The sequence below is a fragment of the Pipra filicauda genome, unplaced genomic scaffold (genome assembly GCF_003945595.2).
Source record: "Pipra filicauda isolate LSUMZ 115617 unplaced genomic scaffold, ASM394559v2 scaffold298_size1015687_pilon, whole genome shotgun sequence".
Classification (NCBI taxonomy): domain Eukaryota; kingdom Metazoa; phylum Chordata; class Aves; order Passeriformes; family Pipridae; genus Pipra; species Pipra filicauda.
This window is the reverse complement of record NW_024104418.1, coordinates 382,679-406,356: the sequence shown is the minus strand read 5'-3', so window position 1 is coordinate 406,356 and position 23,678 is coordinate 382,679.

The following is a 23,678-nucleotide window of genomic DNA, read 5'->3' as shown; positions in this document are numbered from 1 at the left end:
AATTTGCACCTGCTCTGGGTGTAGGTGGCAAAATTTTGGTAGCAGGTGCTCCAGGCACTTGAACAGAGATTTCCCTTATAGCCTGTGGAAATTTTGGCAGAGATCATGGTGTAGCTGGTGTTTCCCTGAAGCTCATGGAACTCATCCTAGAGCAGGGGAAAAGTGTGAGGAGGAAGGAACTGCGAAGCTGAATTATTATGGACTGACTGCAACTCCTAATGCCCCACCTCCTCTGTGCCACTAGGGATTGAGAGGGGCGGAAGAGGAGTTGGGAAGAAAGGAGTGTAATTGAGCCTTGGAAGAGGATTGTTGGTGGGATAGGTGTTTTAGTTTTTGTCTGTGTTTCTTACCACCCTACTCTATTTTATTTGGCAATAAATTAAATGAATTTTCCCCAAGACAGATCTTTTGTGTTTGTTTTGTGTTTTGCTTGTGACAGTAACTTAATTAATCTCTGTGTCTTTACCGACAAGCTTTTGCATCCTGTTTCATTCCCCTGTCCTGTTGAGGATGAGGGGTGAGAGAGGTTGAGTGAGCATCTGTTTGCTGGCAAAGGCACCACCACACCACCAGTTTACCCCTGCTAAATTTCCTTCATGCCAAAGGATCAAAACAACTAAGTATTTCATGGTCTTAAAACAACTAAGTATTTTATGGTCTTAAAACAACCAATTTTTCCTGGCTTTCTATATGTGTTTAAATATTTTTTGTTGGCAATTGTAATACATAATTTCTTTCCACACTGTTTCTTTTCATTTCTTTAAAAAATGGTCCCTCTTTAAAATGAAAAGAAAAATGGCAAAGAGTTTATGTGATCTCATGACAATTGAAAGGCTATGTTATAATAAGAGCAGAACTGGGGACAAAATATATGCAGGCCCAAGACAAGAACAGGAATGAAAATAGGATATGGAAATGGATGTGAAATTAGTCCTTTCTCCTGTTTCTCATGGTGCTATCTTATCGTTAATTTCTGATGCCATACATCATAAATCAAAGCAGAGCACAAGTAACTTCATTACTTGTGGTGGTTGTTTTCCATTTACTAGAATAATATATTCTAATATTTTTAAATATTTTTTTCCGTATACAATACCTTTTTATTACTGAGGGTGGGGATGGTGATCTCCAATAATAAAAAAAAAAGAAATCTAATTAACAAAATTTGAAATATCTACAAGAAAAATGCCAAATTCTCTGTCATGTTATCACCAGAGCCTCACTACATTTAGCTGGCAAAGTGTAAAATTTTATAATGTTCATTTTAAAAGCTACCTTTTGACAGCTTGTTGCTGAGAGATTGTTTTCAAGGGAACTGATTCCTATGGAGGGTAAATAATTGAATTTTTTGATGGACTGAAATACAAGGTGGGAGTTAACCACCTCTAACTGCCAAGGACCTCTTATAGTGGAGCTGGAATATCAAAAAGCATTGATCTCAAATAAACCCTAGTTATGTAAAAATTAAAGGAAAACATTTGAGAATTTGTTTTGTGTTACTCAAGTCTAGTGAATCTGAAGTGATATTTCTTCTTCTTTTCCTATCAAAAAATGCCTTCTCAAGTTAAAACTGCATGTATTTGGTCTAGCTGAGGTGGAATTAATTTTCTGTAGCAGTCCTCATAGCACTATGCTTTATACAAGGATCTAGAAAAATGTTGCTAACATACCTGTGTTTTGGCTACTGCTGAGCAGGGCTAGCACAGCTCTGTCTCTCTGGCATTTGCCCCTTATCCAGCTAGGGGTGGGCAAAATCTCAGGAAGGGACACAACCAGGTCAGCTGACCCCAACTGGCCAAAGGGAATTTGCATATCACGTTGTGTCTGCTCAACAATAAAGAGAAGAGAAAGGAGGAGGAATGGGGGCATGCACTGTCATGATGCTTGTCTACTGGAGTAACTGCTATGATACTGAAGCCCTACTTCCTACGAAGTGACTTGACAATACCTGCTGATGGGAAGTAGAGAATAAATCTTGTTTTCCTTTGCTTCTGCACATGGCCTTTGCTTTTGCTGTGTTAAACTACCTGCAAGTTTATTTTCATCTTATTGTGTCTCCCTCCCCCCATCCTCCTGGGGAGGAGAGTGATAGAGGAATTTGGTGCGCACCTGGCACCCAGCCAAGGTCAACCCACACACTGCATTTTAATTTTTTTGATATATTTGTTAATCCCTTTTTCCCTTGTCAGACATAACAGTGAGTTGAAACACAGCTGATAGTTTTACAACGAAGCACATATTGTTTGGAGAAAAAAAAAAAAAGGGAAAAGAAAGTCATTATTTCCTAGGAATGCTACAGTGAATATACTGATACAGGCAGTAAAGTCACCTCATCCACACGCTTCCAATCTGCTCAGACTGTAGATAAAGCATAGATCTATGTGTTCATGTAATTAATTCAATACAGATAACTTTGAGTGCCCTAAAAAGAGACTTTATACTGATAAATTTGAAAATTTAGTTTGACAACCTTATTTCTGCTATGGGCAAGGGCAGTTTAAGTCATGACAGAGATAAGGGATGAAAAACTACTTGAATTGACTTGACATAAGTCATAAGTGCATCCACTGGAATGTTCTTTTTGACATCATCATCATCATTAAGTAGGTTTTGATCACTATAAAAGTGTGCTCACTGAATGAGAATACTTATTAATAAAGATATCACAAGAAGACACAACAGTATGCAATAACAGCAAAAAAGTCTCCTCAAAAAATGTTAGGTACATAAAGAAGAACAGAAAAAAATATCTCTTGACAATACCAGTAGCAGATTCTTATTATTCTAGTCTTTGTTTATTTTTAAATAAAATCAAACTGGACATGTTTTACAAAAGCTGTAGCTTCTTCCATTCTGGAAACGCTAAGAGGAAAATACTATTGGCATGACTAAAAAACCCAGCAGTCTCTTTCTGTTTCTCTAGCAGTTAGTCATCGTAATAATGTAACAACTGTGGCTGTATTAGATTTTGTTTTAATGCAGTGGTCTATATCTCTCACTGATTATTCCAGAATTTCATGAAAGGTTATACCAAATTCTGACAGTAGGTTCTGCAGGACTAGCACATGTTATCCAGAAAAAGCATATTCAATCAAAATAAATTTATGCTTCAATTTGGGACTTGAAGGGAGAGAGAACAGGGTCATTATTTTGATATAAAATCTTGAAGGTCTGGAATACAAATTAATGGCTGAGCAAGTCAAGAAGTCTCATTACATGAAACAGGCAACAAGTCTTGACCAGACATTTGTTGGAAATGTAAATACCTTATTCATAAAGTATAATTCACATTCTTTCAGTTTAACACTGTGCCTGTGATCTTGTACAGCATTTTTGTAATAACTTTTCCAAATTTTTTGTGCAAGTTTGAATTTAGCAGGTATCAAAAAAGGGTTAAAGGCAGTAAATATTAACACCACAATCCAGTAATATCTTTTTATGCATTTCTCATTTGCATTTCTTAACACCGATGTCCAACTTTTACATTTTGAATATTTTCTTACAAAAATATCTTGTGGGTTTTCTTAGACACTGTGAACACATATTTATTTACAAGTGTACCTGTGAGCACAGTACATGAATTTGTTTAAAAGCTACAGAATGAAAGATTTATTTGAGATTTTCTGAGTTACCATCTAGTTAGATGCACAATAACCTGAAATATTTCTCTGCTTTTAAAGGAGATATCTAAGATTTCTTTTAATCCAAGTGGTTTGGGATTGAAGGCTGGGGATGAGGTTTGTGGCTATGACTGTGAGGAGGTGGAGTTCAAGATCCTGAAGGGAGGAAAGAGAGAAAACAGCAGGATCATAGCCCTGGACTTCAGAAGAGAAAACCTTGGCCTGTTAGGGATTGTCTAATAAGAATCCCATGGAACAACTGAGGACCAGAAGTAAGCAAATGTCAGTCCTATCTTCAAGAAGAACAAGAAGGAGGTTTTGGGGAACTACAGACTGGACAGCCTCAACTCAGTTCCTGGGAAGGTGATGAAATAAATAATTCTGGAGGGTTTTTTCTGAACATAAGAAAAGGATAAGAAGGTGATTTGAAATAGTCAATATAGGTTTGTGAAGAGGAAATTATGCTTGACCAATTACCAGACATCTACAATTAAACGACTAGCTTAGTAAATAAGGGGAAAGCAATGAATGTGATCTTCGCTTCAACAAGACTTTTGACACTGTACTGTCACCAGCTTGTCTGGTAGTCTGGTAGGATGGTCTAGATCTCTAAGATATCTGTGCTCAAGAAGACTACAGCCAGGTAAACATTGCCAAGGTCTCCTGCTCTCCTTGCTGTTACTCCTCATGATCTGGATAATTGAAATTTGAATTAATGACATCCAATAATCATTGTATACATCTTTGGCCAATGCTGACTGTCTGTCTGGAGTTTTGACTAACTGTTGGTCAGTTCTCTAATTTTTATTTTTTTTTTTTTTTACTGTACCTGGCTGGTATTTTCAACTACAAATTCCATATGACTTACTATCTCTAAGTTACCAATATATAGTCTCAAAATGTATCTATCTTGTTCATCAACAAGGATTTATAACATTTTATTCTCTGAAAGATATGGAGAAGGTAAACCAGTTTAATTTTTTACCTTGAAGTTCATTCAGTTTTCTCCTGAAACAGTGTGCAGTTCTACTTGTTCCTGATTAGAATAAAAGTATTCTTCCTCCATAAACCTGTAAATTTCATTTTTTATGCTTGATTCATTTGCAGAGAACCCTTGATCTCTAAGAGTTGCAAAACTGTGTCCTTGGTTTCAGTATCTTGTTGGAACTTTTTAGTTAGGATAGTACCTTTTACCAAAAATTCCACTTCAGTGATTAAATACATTCATGATATAAATATCTAACACTGTGATTGCATTTTATTCATTATTTGCACTTGAATGAGACAAGTTACAAGGGTAAAAAAGCAGCTTGATATAAAATTCACTGATGCACAGATTATTCATCTAATGAATATTGTTATAAACACTAATCAATAACACAAAACTTAAAATTTAGGTTTATATTAGAGGACTCAATAGACAATATAATATCCTTTAAATGAATATATTAATATTATGATAAATTGATGTACAGCGTCTTTCTCTATAATTCTCCTTTGTACTTGGCACTGGTGAGGCTGGACCTTGAATCCTGTGTTCAGATTTGGGCCCTTCACTAGAAGGAAGGGACACTGAAGCATGTCTAAAGAAAGGCACTGAAGCTGGTGAAGGGTCTGGAGCAAGTCATGAGAAGGCTGCCCAAGGAAGTGAGGCACGTTCTCCTTGGCGTGGCATACCTCTATCTAGCAATTATTCACGTGCTGTATGAAGTCTTTGCGCCTTGTTTCAACTACCATGTTGAGATATGTAAGTGTTTCTTGGGAGCTTTTCCTTCCCATATAGTGGCAAAACACAATATGTATTACTGGAGCACTCATTTAACTTTTTTGACCTTTTTCTTCTCATTTTAAATGGTATTGATATTTTTCAGTTTTGAACTACTTGGAAATTTCTTGCATTTAAAGAATCTCCTAATAGACTGGTGCCTTTTTTTCTCCTCAGTGTTCCCTGATTATCCATTTTTCCAAATTTTAATTAAAAAAAGTCTATGATTCTTTTTCATCATCTGAAAAATGTTTTTTAATGATGGAAGTATCTCTGCCAAAATAGTTTGAAAGATGAATTATTCTGATTTTGACTTCAGCTGAAGTTCATAGGGAAAAAATTGTCCTCTTAATATTTCTAGATTTTTTTTTACAAATTTATACCTTAAGATAGATTATGTCAAAGTGGAACAGTTCCATCCAAACCTTCCATCAATTAGAATAATCTATTATTGTATTCCTTCTCTTCAGGTTGATTGTTGGCAAATATGTCATAAATTAAAGCAGTGTAAAAAATCTTGGCAGTCTAATTGCAATATATTTGATTGGTTAGCCACTGAAAATATTAATTCATACATAGATTTTGCTCAACACTGTCACTCTTTTTTTCTATGATTATATTCATTGAATTTGAGTCATTTCCCCATGAGTTTCTAATGCTATTTCTGTAGTTGTAAAGTATCTCCATTTCTTCCCAATGCCACTCCAAAAAAGTATAATCCTCCCACAGACTCAGTGACATCTGCCACACAGATGCCTTCATCTTTGAGACATCTCTGTTTTACCTTCTTCCCCCCCAGTGCCTTCATCTTCTCTTTACATATTCCTTCATGATAATACAAAGAAAAAACAAATCTCTGTTGCTGTAATCATCAAGTGAAACACAAACTAATTTATGTAATCTACCATTTTCTTTATGATACCTCTAGCTGGCTACAGAGGAAATAATTTTACATTCCCACAATCAAGATCAACTTCCTTCTCCAAGATAGGGCAATTCACAACCTTTCCTGAACACCATTCTTCTGTGTCTTTAGCTCCATCATGATATTATTCTTCTCTCCTCATTTGGGTGAAAAGGATTTTGTCGATAAGGAAGAAGACTGCATCCCCAGAAAATCCATCATAGAACCATAGAATCATAGAATCATAGAATCAGCCGAGTTGGAAGGGACCTCCGGGATCATCAAGTCCAACCCTTGATCCACCACCACTGTGGTTGCTAGGCCACACATCCAGTCTCTTCTTAAAAAACCTCCAGGGTCGGAGAATCCACTTCTTCTCTGGGTAGCCCATTCCAATGCCTGATTACCCTCTCTGTAAAGAAATTCTTTCTAATATCTAACCTAAACCTCCTCTGGCACAGCTTGAGACCATGCCCTCTTGTCTTGCTGATAGTTGCCTGGGAAAAGAGACCAACCCCCACCTGGCTATAACCTCCTTTCAGGGAGTTGTAGAGAGTGAGGAGGTCTCCCCTGAGCCTCCTCTTCTCCAGGCTGAACAGCCCCAGCTCCCTCAGCCTCTCCTCACAGCACTTGTGCTTGAGTCCCTTCACCAAGCACCAAGCTCTCCTCTGGACCTGCTCCAGGATCTCAATGTCCTTCCTGAACTGAGGAGCCCAGAACTGGACACAGCACTCCAGGTGTGGCCTCACCAGCGCTGAGTACAGGGGAAGAATCACTTCCCTGGTCCTGCTGGCCACACTGTTCCTGATGCAGGTCAGGATGCCATTGGCCTTCTTGGCCACCTGGGCACACTGCTGGCTCATGTTCAGCTTCCTGTCAATCCAAACTCCCAGGTCCCTCTCTGCATGGCTGCTCTCCAGCCACCTTGTCCCCAGTCTGTAGCGCTGCAGGGGGTTGTTGTGGCCGAAGTGCAGGACCCGGCACTTGGCCTTGTTGAACCTCATCCTGTTGGAATCAGCCCAACTCTCCAGCTTGTCCAGGTCCCTCTGCAGAGCCCTCCTGCCTTCCAGCTGATTGACACTCCCCTCCAGCTTAGTGTTAGCTGCAAATTTGCTGATGATGGACTCCATCCCCTCATCTAAATCATCAATAAAGATATTAAACAGAACTGGGCCCAACACTGACCCCTGGGGGACACCACTAGTGACTGGCTGCCAACTGGATGCAGCACCGTTCACCACCACTCTCTGGACCCAGGCCTCCAGCCAGTTCTTGACCCAGCACAGGGTGCCCCTGTCGAAGCCATGGGCTGCCAGCTTTTTCAGGAGTATGCTGTGGGAGACGGTGTCAAAGGCTTTACTGAAGAATAGAATATCCTTAGAATATTCTTTCTAAGCTGAAGTAGACCAAAGGGCAAAGCAAACTTGTAAATTGGTCTTGTAAACTCTTCCTATCGAACACTAATGTAACCCATCTGTCACTTCTCTCTGTGTCTGTGTAACTGAATTATACTTGTTCTGTTATATTCTAGGTGTGCTACTACCAAAGCAGGCTCATGCAGCCACAGTCTGTACAACTCTTGGAAAAAGTAATGATTATATGACATTTAGAATGGTAAAACTAACTGTACATGAAACTTTGCTTTTGCTTCTTCTGCCCTGAGCCTAGAATACGTCAGAATCTGTTTGACCCATGAGATGAGGACTTCTGGCAGAGGAAGGAGGCAGAAAGTGCTCCAGGCTGCTTTACATGAGTTATATATTTTGGTTTTAAAACAGCATATGGACTACCATTTTTGAAATACAGTTTCACAGACTGTTTTTAAAGTTTTTGAATTCTAGCAAAAAGTTGAAGTTAATAGTTCCATTGATGGGCAACTTTGAATGTCCTTAATCACCAGCAAGTAAATATGTGTTAGTACTTTTCCTTTCCTAAATAGTGTAATTAATATAGCTAGTTGTTATGAGCCTCATTCATTTAGTACAGTCATTCTTAAAGTTTGTTGTGACATATCTGGAAACTACTATTCATAAAATTTAACAATTAAAGTATACTGCATGCTTCTTCCAAAGCACTTTGCAAAGAGCATCATGAAAAGAGTTCTTCACAGAAAAAGTGTCAGACTAGTATGTGGCAGACCAGAAGAAGCTGAAACTCATTGTGTGAAATGCTGTTCGATAAATTTTGAGAAGAGTATTTGATTTTTAGAGCTAATCAACAGTGAGCTAAGAACAGAACACTGGATTTCAACAGCTTCTATATCCAACCCATATATCAAGTCCAACACTTCTCAGATACATGGAAAAATAACTCTTTGTTGGCTTGGATTAATTCTAGGGAGCTGAATGTACTGCTAGTTACCATGCATATGCAAGTACCATAATTTGCTTAAAAGAGAATGAAAAAAATAGGAATTGTAAATAATAAAGAGGTATAAAAAAGTCCAACTGAAGGCAAGTTTCAAAATCAGTGAACTGTTTGCCATTGCACTTTTAAGCCATGCAATTTGAGAGCAAAAATGATGGTGTGAGTTCTGCAAATTGTATGTGACATTGAGCTGATATTCTGTCACAGAACAGATATAAATGACACCAACCTTTTCCCCTCGCCTTTCCTCCTTTGAAATTCAGAATATATCATTTAGTAATTCACAGGTACTTACAGTTATGCAGATTAATTTTTTTTTAAAGAAGAAGTATTTTTTCCTCCATTCGAGTATCAATAGTGGTGTATAAAATGCTAATTCCATGCCTGCAGGAACATGTATTTACAGAAGCAAACGCTATTACTCTATATGAAATCAGCATGTAACTCTGGGAGAAAACACAATACTCTAATGTTTAATGAACCGACCTTATTATTGAACAAACTCTTTCTACTCTGGCCTCTGGGCATAATATGATACAATTTATTATAAACCAAATCCAGATTGTTTTACTTTTCTGCTTCAGTGGGTAATTCCAGAGTGTGGATAACAAAGGTATGGAGTACAAAATAAAAACTATATACTAATAGTTTTCTCAAATTAAGGCTCATCATATTTCTCAGATGTAGAATAAGAATGCAGTAATAAAGTTATAACTCCCCAAGTGATTGAAATAAATAGCACATAAATGATGCATAAGTAGAGAAGAAGCAGGTGGATTGCAGCTATGAATGCAGTGTAGTGAGATGTTAGGATTGGTAATGACTTATTCATGTCCTATATTCATCCTCTGTGGAATATGGATCAAATAATTCTATAGAATAATATTCATTTATACACAGCATCTATGAGTCCCTTGAAGTTAATTTTTAATGACTGGCAGCATGATGCTCTCTGCTAGAAGCTGCTTTGAAGTAATTTTCTTCAAGTCCCTAGAAGTGAAGTTCATTTATTTGCAGTCATTCAGTCCATTCCTATCTGCTATATAGCACAATTAAGTACATAACATAGATTCTTTGCAGGGAGAAAAAGACATACAGAGCATTACAGTTATTAATTTTCAGCAGTGAACATACTAAGCATTTGCAGGCTGAAAAAGTTCTTATGTAACGTATTGGATGGCAATGGGAAAACACATACCCATGTTTTAAAAATATACACTTTTTAAGATAAGTCATTTTAGGAGCATTCTTTGGATGTTTGTTTTACTCCATTGTTGTAAATACCTATCTTTCTATCTGCATAAAACATAAACCAACAAATTTATCCCAAAGTAGCGGTGGGGAATATCGTGACTTTAATGTAGTAATGCATAGTAGAGAGTACTTACATTATAATATTCAATATATTAACTGTATATACACTTTATTAGGTAATAAACCTCTTTTCTTGTGTCTTCTGCTAGCTGATTTCTCTTCTGAATTACCGGTTGCATAGAATGGTGAAATGTGACTTTGCACGAGTCAGATGTATGAAAATGGATTTGCAAAGCCTAATTTTGGGGAACTGACATTTTCATCTGGGATCATGGATGAAGGTTAGATATAGAAGCAGGTAGTCACACATATCTATAGTTTTTTATTTCAAAAATTTCTTGGAGAACATTCATAATTTAGGTTAGTCATTTACATCTGAACCAGCAGTCCTTGCCGGTCTTTACAGACAATAAACAGATAAAGATTTTTAGGATATAATTCATCTGAACTTTTTTAAACATCTACATTAGGTGATTCATGTGTTAAGAATGCTTATTTGCTTCCATTAACTATAAAAATAAGCTATGATGTATGTGAAAGATGTATATGAAAGCAGCGTAGATACATTTTTAGTCAGAGGCCTCCCACTCAATATGTCTGTGAAAGAAATGCGACAGAAACTAGGCCCAAACAATTCAAGATTTCCACATATTGAGCTAAATTTCATCTAGAAAAATAAATAGCTATCTTTCTGTCTGTGTAAAACAGACTTAATTTTAGACTTAATTAAATGGTTACCAGATTTGATTCTAATTTTGAATATTCTACTGATGAATTTAAAAAAAAAAATGTACCCTTACAAGGTAGGAAAGAGCATAACAATACACAGAAGGAAGTTTCAGGATGTCTAAACCAGTATTGAATGTAACTGATATTATCATATTTTCTTTTTAAATGCCAGATCAGATGGAATTCTGGATTTCAAAGACGAGTCTCATGGTCTCAATTTTTGCTTCTGCTAATGATGAAATGGAAGACCACAATACAAAAGACAAAGAAAAAGATTTCTAGATCCATAAAATTAGAATAAATATTTTATTTCAGGAAAATATAATTTCTCTCTTTTTTTTTTTTTTTAAATTTCTGATCTAGTTGCCAGGAAACAGAATTTGTTCATTGTAAACTACAGTCTGAATTTGACAAAAATCTTGATCAAACTCCAAGATCAAAGTTTCAAGAGTTATAATCGCGGCTGGTCAAATAGTTAAAATGTTCTTGAATTTCCAAGACTGTTCCTCTGCATAGTTCACTTACAGAGAGGAATGGGGAACAGACAGACTGAGGATCATATGGCATTATCAGATTTTAGAAGCATTAAACTATCCATCTGTCTTTTCTTCCCCAGTGATACATTGATTTAAAACAAACAAACAAACAAACCATAATTATAATATAGACAGTAAAATCAAAATAATATGAAATTAAAAACAAAGGTCAAGAAAGCTTTCTAACATAAGATTTGAAAGCAGTAAAAATGAACCAAAATGCACAGGACACAGTATTACATTTGGTCAAATCACAGTTTAGAAGCAGAATATTCAATTTGTTTAATGACAGCATGTCACTTGTTTCTGTTTATAAGTTCTGTTGATTTGCTTTTTTTCCTTGCATTTGAAAAAAGAAACCAAATAATCTAGTTTCACTAACTCATTTCTCATAGGTAACATAACACTTTGAACTTTATAAAAGGTTCAATATAAAATATATTATTTTAAAGATACATTTTGAAAATCTTTATACCCTTCTCTCTAAAATGAATTTGAATAATATTGCTTAAAAATGTCGATAGAGAGAATGATCTTAGGAAAATAGTGAAAATTGATTACTTGTGATAAGTTCATCAGAGCTGCTTTCTAAATTAATTTTTTCAAGCACTTTTCAAAGGTGATGAAACACCTCCAGGTGTTAATGGATTCAGGAAAGAATATCTGTGGAAATTTAAAAGGAAAAAACCATTAAAACTAGGAGGTATTTAGTTTGGCCTCAAGGCATGGAAAACACACTGTGAATCAGCCTGTAAGTGCTTTGTTTCCTGTTGAAGCCAAATTAATGGATGAACAGTAGCCAAAAAGTATTTTTCTTAGTTGATCAAGGTTATTCCATGTTGGGAGAAGTTTTACTTTTGAAAATAAGATTTTCTCCTGCATGACAAAAAAAAAAAAAGTGGCTTTCTTTGTTTTTCAGCTGACATACTAAAAATGTATGCTTAGAAGCAAGAAAATGAATTGTGAAATCATCAAGAATTATCTAAATCAAATATTGAATTAGCATTCAAAAAAAAAAAAGTATGGTAATTCCTAGCTAGAAGTATGATAAAGCATGAGGAAAAAAAGCAGAGGGGTGAAATATTAATATATACATTCCGAATGATTAAATTGATTAGATTGTGAAAAAGCCACCAAAAGGAAATGCCATGACCATTATTTGACCCTCCCTGAAATGATGCTACACAGAACTCATCTCAGTCAGGGAACAGACTGTGTTAGGTGACTCTGTAGGTCTTTTTTGCCATTAATTTTAGGAGTTTTATAAACTCTGGTATATTGGCTAGCAACCCAACCATTTTTAATTCAAACACATGAGGATTTATTAATCTATCCAATATCTTTGTATAAACACCATTTCCCAAAGATGTGTGCAATAGAAATGTAATCATTTATATAATATCAAATAAAACCCCTTAATTCTTATGCTGTGGAGATGGTAAATATTAAAGGCAATTTTAAATTTGGAATTGCAGTAGGTAATGTGCTGTCTCGCACAATAGCAAAGGTCAAAATCCTGTCAGAGTACTTGAAATTAAAAAATTTGCTGTAATTTGAGCTGAGTGTCCAGTGAGAATGAAACAGGTGTTTTGACTTCACTTCTCACTTGAAGCTCCAAAAGTAAAAGTTATCCTTGAGTTTATAGGCCACCTACTAAATTCTGGCTTGCCACACCTGCAGTTCTAATAGTTTTAATCTTGGTAGGCACCTCAATTCCACATTGCCACTCACTCATTTTCCCACAGCAGGATGGGAGAGAGTTTTTGAAGGGTAAAAATAAGAAAATAATGAGTTGATATAAAGACAATTTAATAGGTAAAGTAATAGATAAGCACAAAAGCAGAGGAAAGCAAGGAACTTGTTCACTATTTGCCTTTGGCAGGCAAATGTTTAGTTATCTCTAGGAAAGCAAATCAAGATGAAAATCCCAGACAAAACCAGTACATAACCTTACAGAACCTATCTACTTCCTTTCCACTCTCATTCCCTTTTATGAGAAACGACCTTGATGACGGAGTGACTACAAGGGAAGGGTTACAGATATAATTTATCTGGACTTCTGTAAAGCCTTTGAAATGGTCCCCCATCTTTCTCTCTCAGGAGCCTGTACTGGGACCAGTGTTACTCAATATCTTAATTAATGACATAGACGAAGGGATCGAGTGCACCCTCAACAAATTTGCAGATGACACCAAGCTGAGTGGTACAGTTGACACCTGAAGGACAGAAATCCCCCCAGAGGGACCTGAACAGGCTCGAAAAGTGGACTCATGGTAATCTCACGTGGCTGAGCAAGACTAAGTGCAAGGTGCTGTACCTGGGTCAGGGCAACCCACAGTATCAATGAAGGCTGGGGAGTGAACGGATTGAGAGCAGCCTTCCAGAAGGACTTGGGAGTGCTGGTGGATGAGAGGCTGGACATGAGCCAGCAATGCGCACTTGCAGCCCAGCAAGCAAGTCATATCCTGGGCTACTTCAAAATAAATGTGGCCAGTAGGTCAGGTGTGGTGATTCTCCCCCTCTAGTCTGCTCTCGTGCAACCCTACCTGGAGTGCTGCATCCAGCTCTGGGGTCCCCAACACTAGAAGGACATTGACCTGTTGGAGCAAGTCTAGAGGAGGGCCACCAAGTTGATCAGAGGGATGGAGCACCTCTTCTATGAGGAAAGCCTGAGAGAATTGGGTTTGTTCAGCTTGGAGAAAAAAAGGCTTCAGAGTGACATAATTGCAGCCTTCCAGTACCTTAAGGGAGCCCACAAGAAAGATGGAGAGAGACTATTTACAAGGGCATGCAGTGACAGGACAAGGGGGAATGACTTCAAACTGAGAGTAGGTTTAGATCAGATATCAGGAAAGAAAGTCTTTACTGTGAGGCTGGTGAAGCACTAGGACAGGTTGCTCAGAAAACCTGTGGATGCCCCACACCTGGAAAAGTTCAAGGCCAAGTTGGATGGGACTCTGAACAACCTAGTCTAGTGATAGGTGTCTCTGCCCATGGCAGGAGGGTTGGAAATAGATGTTTAAGGTCCCTTCCAAAATAGGCCATTCTATGATTCTGTGATTTCCATCTCCTTGAAATCAGAAGAGGGAAGAATAAAATGGGGAAAAGATGAAACATTATGTAGGAATCAAAATTCTTCAGAGTTACTGTTTATATGTGAAGCCACTTTTTGCTGCCTCAATGAAAAGTTTAGTACTTCATGTAAACTGTTAAAATACCAATATGAGATTTTGGTGCTTTAGGTTGTTTAGGTTGTTTGTGAAAAATGATTGTGCTTTGATGTGTCCATGATTGTCTAAAAGTTTTGACAGTACAGGATTTATAGCTAGAGATAAAGGTTTTCAATAGCTGGTGTATACTACAATTAGCCACACTTTCAGACATCCAAATGGTTTCTAATATCTAATATCTGAGTTGACACAGGCAGGTGGCCAGAACAACCACAAAACTGGGGCTGAAATGCAAAGAAAGAGTAAATTTATTTCATTACCTTGCTAACTGGAGGATCCAAAAGCAACACCCAGGCAGAGACACACAAGCAGGGAATGTGGACACCATAAGGCTTAGTCCATCCTGACAGGGCAGCAGTCCTAGTTTATCACCATGTTGTTGTCCCCCTCTGCTTTTTACGATCTCTGAGCTCTGATTTCTCTCCCAAGACAGAGGGTTCAAGCATGACTGTGAGAATGCCTACAAGTCTCTGTAAACACCTATGTTATTTCTATACAGAGATTCTACTTCCCAAAACAGACAGAGAATGAACAGCAGTAGGCATTATATATGGGGTTTCACACACTGTTATTTTCCAGACCTTGGCATTCCCAGTTGCAAGGTCACTTGAGTGAATCTACCATCCTCCTCACCATTCTTCTACTTTTAACCTTTTCTTGCCAATAATCTGAAAGAGAAGCAGATTTCAAAACTTTATAAGTCTCAAAGAATTTTTTACATAATATTTAATTATGTAGTGGGCCATGTCTGAAAGGAAACACAGATATTAAGAAGCAAAACAGGCTTCAGTATGTGGAGAGAGAAAAGGGTAACAAGGTATGGTATTTGTTCTACCTTTCTTGGAGTCTCATGCTTCTACTTCAGACCTGCATGATGAAAATGCATTATTTTTATCTACAAATATATCAAATATATCATAGTGAAAAGGTGAGATGTGTATTCAGATTTCATCACAAAGACTAATTTTCTGACTCACTACATACCTTACATCCTCAAAGAGGAGTAAAACAGAGGCATTGCATCCTTTTCTTCCTTTGTGAGAACAGTATTTCAAAATTTCTGGTTTGCAGTTAACGTTTACCTTTTTTTTTTCAGGACCATTTTTTTTCTCCTTGTAAGAATTAAAAAAAAGCAAAAATAACAATATTGGCTGCAAAAAGCAGCTACCCTTTTATACCTAATCTTAAGTGTGAAGCTCTTATCAGATCTCAATTTGTTTCTAACAGATGTAGGATTATGTTACATTACACTTGTAGATTTTAGCAACTTTTATATGCAAGTACTGCTTGGTACATGACAATGCTGAGGCATTGGCTCATTTTGATGAATAGTGATGAAAAAATCTCCTTATGTTGGATCAAAACTATATATAGTGACACTTCCATATGAATTTAAGTTTCTCTGTATTACTTGTAAAAAGTTAATGATGCTGATGATATTATAGATGGAATCACTACAGCCAGGCAGATTACTATTCAGTTCTTGAACATCTATTGTCAGAACTGTTCATGTAGCCCAGTGTGAAAGGGAGGTGTACCTTGATCTGGGACAGTTTAGTTTGGATAAGGTTCAGAGTGGAACTCATCAATGTATAGAAACACCTGAAGAAAGGGTGAAAGAGGAAGGAGCCAGGCTCTTTTCAGTGGTGCTCAGTGAGAGTACAAGAGGCAAGCAGCACAAATGTCCCATATAAATATCAGGAAAGACTGTGAGTGATAACATCAGCACAGGTTGCCCAGGGAGGTTATGGAGTCTCCATCCTTGGAGTTATTCAAAAGTCATCTGGACATGACCCTGCGTAAGTGGCTCTGAGTGGCCCTGCGTGATGAGGGAGATTAGTCTAGATGACCATAAGAGGTTCCTTCCAACCTCAGACATGCTGTGATTCTGTGAGATTCTATGAAAATCTAAGTATTTCAAGCAAAGATAAGTGTGACAAAGAAATACATAAGCTTGCAGCATTAATTAAAAAATAATATAACAGTATAAAGTGACTATAGCAGGAGAGAAACATAAAAAATTGTCCAAAAATACTGCCAAGATTCTCTTTCTGTATTCTGCTGGTAATTGTAAAAAGGAGTCATGCAAAAAGTTTCCATACACTAGTATAAAAACATTTGTGGCAATAAGCCACTCTTGATGAAAAAAATTCTGAAACTACACCTTGACAAAATAAAATTTTCTTTCACCTAAGATTACTTCAAAAACATTGTTTTGATTTCACAGTAGTTGCTACCTTGACTATAAATTGCTTAAATCAACTGATATTGGCAGAAAGAAAAATTATTTCTGTTTATGTTTAATGATAAGGCATAATTTATATGTTTTAAATTATAGTGGAGTATAATTTATTGTGGGCTATAATAAAGAATAGTAATATATGATTGGCACATACGCTTTCCTGCGAAAAGGTGTACACTTCCAATATTTGTGATTTGTTTGGAGGTTTTTTGTTTCATTGGGTTTTTTTCCCCACCAGGCACTGTTTGAATAATATTTAAATTATTTTATATGGTAATCATTGCATATCAATCAATTACTCCATGAAGAAGGAAGAAGCCTGTTCCTGAACATCAAGAGATATCTTTTTGATATGATTACAAAATAAGGTTATATTTAAAAGACTGTATTGCATCCAAATACAAAGTGATCATTTAATTCAAGGCATGTTCATTTTTGTGAGTTGAAGAATAAAAAAATGTCCAGAAAAGAGTAAGTAAAAGATGATAATGAAATTATGAATAGCTTTTCTTTGTATTTTAGCAGATGAAGGATCGCTCAACCAATCAACTGTTTTCTTGTTATGCAATATGCTAGCAATAAAATCTGTGTCTCTTTTGCCGTTTTTCCTGCACCTTCTTCCTCTTCATTTGTTACTGCATTTACTTTCAGGTGTTTTTATAATAAAATAAACTTATATTTTATTTCTTCTAATAAAATTTAAACATAGTGAATTTTGATCAAATTTTAGAGAAATATAGGAAATGGAAAATATGTTATATTTTATTATACCATAAATGAGTTGATTAAGTAGACTAGAGTGACCTTTTGTACTGTATTCACAGAAATAAAAGTTAAGCTTTATGTCAAACCACACTGAACACCAGAAAGCCTGTGGTGTGGAGCATCATTACAGACATCAAAACCACGGGAAAAGTCTAAGTTCAAAAGTTGTTGAACCTTAGATGTTATGAACACATTCAGCCCTAAGCCCAGATTCAAAGTCACTCAGGGAATATAAACAAGGAAAGTAGGTAGTTTTAATTTCCCTGCCAACAGAGGAGATTTGCTTTTTTCAGAATTTATCATTAGTATATGACACTGAGACAGTCCTTTATCTTTGCCAATCTTAGATACACTTTTTTTTTCCTTTCTAAGTTAGTCAACATGTTAAATTTTAAAGATGTAGCTCAACTGAAAAAACGAAGCAAAGCAAAACAGAATCAGATTTTCATCACTGAACAGTGTATCCACTTTATTTTTGGCAGCAAATATTTCTTTTGAGAACTTGCTTTTGTGTTTCCATTTTTCACAACTTCTGCAAAAACTATTTACTGCAAACCTTACTACTCACACTCTTCACAGTATTACTTTTGGCCATAAAACAAAGCAGTCTGATCTGTCAAAAAAGTAAGAACTATGTGGTATGAACTCCAGGTTGCTAATTTTCATCCATTTTCAATCATCCGCATATGTTTTGAAGGATATGTTGATATATTTATTTTTTTGTTAGCAAGATTAAAGGGACTGTTAAACTTCCACAGCACTGCTGACTTGAAGCTCTCCAATCTTTCAAAACTGTTGAAAAACATGCAAAAATGCACAAAGCATAGAATTCTAATAAGTAATTGATACAAAATTGATTGATAATGGCTTCATATAACCCAAACTTTATAATACTGTAAATCAGGGAGAACAATCTTCATTTGGTTATCAGTGATGTCACATAGCAAATATACATTAAGAAAAAATGAAGCCTAAGACATGCTGTTTTTACTGGTCATAATAATTCTAAAAACTTAAAGATAGGTTCTGTTTTCTCACCAGTGTAAAGTTTATTCTGATAAAGCTCTCATGCAATGCAAAAAGATAAAATTTTAAGGTTAGGTTCAGTCTTCTGTATTTAGGATTCGGTAGTGAAAAAATAGCTACATTTCTGAATTAAACAAATACACAGCTAATGTTCTTAAGAAAGAACCTGCTATGGCCACGTAGAAATTGTCAGTGAAGAATGACTGAATTCTCACAAACACGTTTCTATAACATACATGACAATAAAATAGAGAGAGAAACAAATTTTAAAAAAAACCACCAGGAACTGTGAATCACTAACTTAATATCTATTCTAAAGGACTAGAATATGCTACCAACAATTTAAGGTATTATACAATGCCATTTGTAACTTCTGTATGCAACATTTATGTCTCAAAATCTCCAGCCCTTGTGCTCATGGGTGACTTTAACCTGCCGGATATCTGCTGGGAGCTTCATACTGCAGAGAAGAGGCAGTCAAGGAGGTTCCTGGAGTGTATAGAGGATAATTTCCTTCATCAACTGGTAAATGAGCCTACCAGGGGTAAGGCCCCACTAGACCTACTGTTTACAAACAGAGAGGGGCTGGTGGATGATGTAGTGGTTGGAGGCCGCCTGGGGCATAGTGACCACGAAATAATAGAATTTTCAATCCTCAGGGATGTAAGGAGAGCCATCATTAAAACTTCTACTCTGGACTTCCGGAGGGCAGATTTTGGCCTATTCAAAAAACTAATTCAGGGCATACCCTGGGAAACAACCCTTAAAGGCAAGGGGGTCCAGGAGGGATGGACATGCTTCAAACAGGCAATTTTGAGCGCACAGGAACAAGCTATTCCAGTGTGCCGAAAGGCCAGCCGGAGGGGAAGACGGCCGGCTTGGTTAAATAGGGAGGTTCTGAAAGAAATCAAGGATAAAAAGAAAGTTTACAGACTGTGGAAAAAAGGGCTGGCTACTTATGAAGAATTTACGAAGAGAGCTAGGTCATGCAGGAAAAAAATTAGGGAAAGAAAAGTGGAATTTGAAGTTAATTTGGCTAATTCAGTTAGGGATAACAAAAAGTCCTTTTATAAATACATTAATAGCAAAAGAAGGGGCAAGGAAAACCTCAATTCTCTGTTGGACTTGGAGGGAAATATAGTTAACAAAGATAAGGAGAAGGCTGAGGTACTTAACACCTACTTTGCCTCAGTTTTTAGCAGTAAGACAGGTGGCCCTCAGGACAACTGGCCTCTAGAGCAGATAGACAGAGACAGAGAGCTGAATAGCCCTCCTGTATCCCAGGAGGATGTAGTTAGCGACTTACTGAGCCAGCTGGATCCTAACAAGTCTATGGGACCAGATGGGATCCATCCCAGGGTGATGAGGGAGCTGGCAGAAGAGCTTGCCAAACCGCTCTTCCATCATCTTCCAACAGTCCTGGCTCTCTGGGAAGGTCCCAGATGATTGGAGGTTGGCGAATGTCACCCCAATCCACAAAAAAGGCTGCAAGCAGGACCCTGGCAACTACAGGCCTGGCAGCCTGACCTCGGTGCCTGGCAGGGTTATGGAGCAGATCATCCTGAGTGCAATCACACAGCACCTTCAGGATGGACAAGGGATTAGACCCAGCCAGCACGGGTTTAGGAGGGGCAGGTCCTGTCTGACCAACCTGATCTCTTTTTACAATCAGGTGACCCACCTGGTGGATGAGGGGAAGGCTGTGGATGTGGTCTATCTAGACTTCAGCAAGGCCTTTGACACTGTCTCCCATAATATACTCCTGGAAAAGCGGGTAGCCCATGGCTTGGACAAGTGTACCCTCTCCTGGATTAGGAGCTGGCTGGAGGGTCGGGCCCAGAGAGTGCTGGTGAATGGAGCTGCATCCAGTTGGCAGCCTGTCACCAGTGGTGTTCCCCAGGGGTCTGTGTTGGGTCCAGTCCTGTTTAATATCTTTATTGATGATTTAGATGAGGGGATTGAGTCCATCATCAGCAAATTTGCTGATGACACTAAACTGGGAGGGAGTGTCTACCTGCTGGAAGGCAGGAGGGCTCTGCAGAGGGATCTGGATAGACTGGAGAGATGGGCTGATTCCAATGGGATGAAGTTCAATAAAGCCAAGTGCAGGGTCCTGCACTTTGGCCACAACAACCCCCTGCAGCGCTACAGGCTGGGCACAGAGTGGCTGGAAAGCAGCCAGGCAGAAAGGGACCTGGGGGTACTAATTGACAGGAAGCTCAACATGGGCCAACAGTGTGCCCAGGTGGCCAAGAAGGCCAATGGGATCTTGTCCTGTATCAAAAATAGCGTGGCCAGCAGGACCAGGGAAGTGATCCTTCCCCTGTACTCTGCGTTGGTGAGGCCACACCTTGAGTATTGTGTTCAGTTCTGGGCCCCTCAGTTCAGAAAGGATATTGAGGTGCTGGAGCGGGTCCAGAGAAGAGCAACAAGGCTGGTGAAGGGACTGGAGCATAAGTCCTATGGGGAGAGACTGAGGGAGCTGGGGTTGTTTAGCCTGGAGAAGAGGAGGCTCAGAGGTGACCTCATCACCGTCTATAACTACCTGAAGGGAAGTTCCAGCCAGGTGGGGGTTGGTCTCTTCTCTCGGGCACTCAGCAATAGGACAAGGGGGCATGGGCTTAAGCTCCGCCAGGGGAAATTTAAGTTGGATATCAGGAGAAAATTCTTTACAGAGAGAGTAATCAGGCATTGGAATGGGCTGCCCAGAGAGGTGGTGGATTCACCATCCCTGGAGATTTTTAAACGCAGATTGGACGTGGCACTGAGTGCCATGATCTAGTAAATGGCCTGGATTTGGACCAAGGGTTGGACTCGATGATCTCGGAGGTCTTTTCCAACCCATTCGATTCTATGATTCTATGATTCTATGATTCTATGAAAAGAAAAGAAAAAGAAACCACCTCAGGCAAAATATGTTTTTTTTAATAGCAAGCTCTATATCCAGCTCGGAATCTAATTTATTCTTCTAATCTAATGAAGAGCTCTTTGAAACTCAACATCCTCCAAAAACCTGTGTAATATTTCCACTCCAAAGACAATTTTTCTGGACTGTTTTTTTTTTTCTTTAGTTGATTTTGGTTTGGGTTTTTTTGTTTTGGTTTGGTTTGTTTTTTTTGTTTTGGTTTGGGGTTTTGTTTGTTCTGTGTTTTTTTTGGTTTGTTTTGGTTTGTTTTTTTGTTTTGGTTTGGGTTTTTGTTTGTTTTGTGTTTTCTTGTTTCAGTGGGGGTTTTTTTGTTGTTGTTGGTTTGTTGGTGGGGTTTTTGGTGTGGGGTTTTTGGTTTTTGGGGGGCTTCTCTGTCTTTTTTTTTGTTCCCTCCCCCACCTTGACCTGCCACGGTCTAAAATCCAGCCAAGATCAGACAGGAACTTGCTGAGGTTTTTCCAAAGTTCTTATGCTCACCTCCCTTTGGAATGGTCAGCAGCCAGTCCCTGGACACTCTTTAATATCCTGATGATGATGCCAAGGTGTTTAAAGACCTTATGTGGTGCTCCTCCTAAAAAATGCAGCCTCCCAACTCTTTTGCTCTGTCAAGCTTTATGGAAGAAACAAGTCGTGCTTTGATTCCCCATTAAACAGTTGTGACTGGAAACAGACATCACTGGGAGTATTCACCCCAGAGAATATTTTAAAGAACCTAAATATTGTTATTAAAAATATAGGAATAGAATAGGAATAGAATTAATCTTTGGAGAAAGTTCCTGTCCATGGGTAGGGACACCTTCCAGGTTGCTTAAGATCCCATTTAATGAATTGTCTTTCAGTTGATGCTTCATTTTGACTTATTAAGACTTACAAAACATTTCATTTTGCATTCAGATATGATGAGCTGAAATATTGTTTGATCCCCTGATCTGATGTTCCTTGATGGACAATGGGTCTTTTTTTTTTTTTCTGTAGACAAGAATTATAAGGGAAGAAATTAAAAAATGCACCTGATCCTCCATCCCCTTTGGTTTTTAATTGTTACTCCAGCAGCAAAATAAGCCCATGCTCATCAAAAGAAACCAATGAGGCTCAATAGCAAAAAAAAATTGGAGGGTGGAGGGACAGAATAATTCAAACTTGGAAAGACACAAACATTTTCTAAAAAAAACTTGAAAATATGCCTTTTCACCCCTACCCTCACACATCCAAATGGGATTCACTGTGGTGTATTTTTGACCTTTTCAGATGTACCAAAGCCTAAACAGTGTTTATTCCATCCAGTTAGGGGCAACTCCAAAAATACAGCCAATATCAAAAAGAAATGGAGATAATGATTCACTATGAGGAGCTTATTCCTCTCAGTTGTCATGAACCGATGCTCAAGTGGGAAGTCGGGGTCTCTCTCTCTGTGTTTCAGGATGTCATTCCTTAAGAAGGAGACATAAAAGACACCTTGACAAGTTGTCATTCAAGATTTCATGGCAATATCTGTATGTGCAGGGCTGCCTGCTCTGCTGCTGTGGCAAAACCCTCATTCAGATGATTACATTCTGCCTACTTACACTCAGGCTGCATTTTCAATTCCATATGTCATTCTCCTTGTCTTCTCATTTTAAATTACTGTATGGTGCTGCTGTGCATTATTAAACAGTCGCCACATTTCACCCCAGTGGATCTTGCATTTAAATGTTGGATTTACAAAGGTTGTGCTGCTTTGTTAGGTTTGCCTGTGCATCTGGTTGAGGGTTTTTTTTCAAGAAAAAAAGGTTTTGTTTTAGAAGCAGACTTGAAAATTATGGGTTTTCATTAAAAGTTGTCAAAACCTTTTTTCCTTTTCATTCCCCTCCCCCCCTTCCCAAGTTTCTGGTTTTCTGAATTGAAAATTATATTAGGTAGAGGTAGATAAAAGAAATGGTGTTACAAATCAATGCTATTACTAGCAAAAAATAAAAAGGTTTTCCAATTAAATATTGAGCATCATTCCAACAGTGTTTTTTGAACATTCCATCTGTTTTTTGAATATCGAGGTGACATGAAGAAAAAAAAAAAGAAAAGAGGAATCGATTTCAAACAACTGAGAATGGAAACAATGCCTGAGCTGTGAATATCACAGCAGAAACCTTTCAGTTGTTTCCAGCAAGTTCTTTTTGTGCATCTTCTTTTGAAAGTTGCAAAGTATTTCACCATTCAGAAAGAAAAACTGCCTTTAATTCTGTTTCTTAGTAGATGTATCCACAAAATGAGACCCAAG